This window comes from Chlorocebus sabaeus, chromosome 17, assembly GCF_047675955.1.
Source record: "Chlorocebus sabaeus isolate Y175 chromosome 17, mChlSab1.0.hap1, whole genome shotgun sequence".
NCBI classification, from domain to species: Eukaryota; Metazoa; Chordata; class Mammalia; order Primates; family Cercopithecidae; genus Chlorocebus; species Chlorocebus sabaeus.
The window spans coordinates 2,872,019-2,872,390 of record NC_132920.1 but is presented as its reverse complement, the minus strand read 5'-3'; positions in this window follow the sequence as shown (position 1 = coordinate 2,872,390).

The following is a 372-nucleotide window of genomic DNA, read 5'->3' as shown; positions in this document are numbered from 1 at the left end:
GCCTGTCTCCCCTGACAGCTCACCCTCACCCTATTTGTCCACGTTGCTGCAGAGTAGTCTTTTCCATACACCAGGAGTCCCCAACCCCCGGGCCACAGACTGGACTGGTCTGTAGCGTGTTAGGAACCAGGACACACAGCAAGAGGTGAGCCACCAGCGGGTGAGCTAGTGAAGCTGTATCTGTATTTGCAGCTGCCCCCATTGCTTGCATTACCACTAGAGAGCTCCGCCTCCTATCAGATCAGGCAGCATTAGATTCTTACAGGAGCAGAAACCCTACTGTGAACTGCACACATGAGGGATCTAGGTTGCGCACTCCTTATGAGAATCTAATGTCTGATAATCTGACATTGTCTTCATCACCCCCAGATG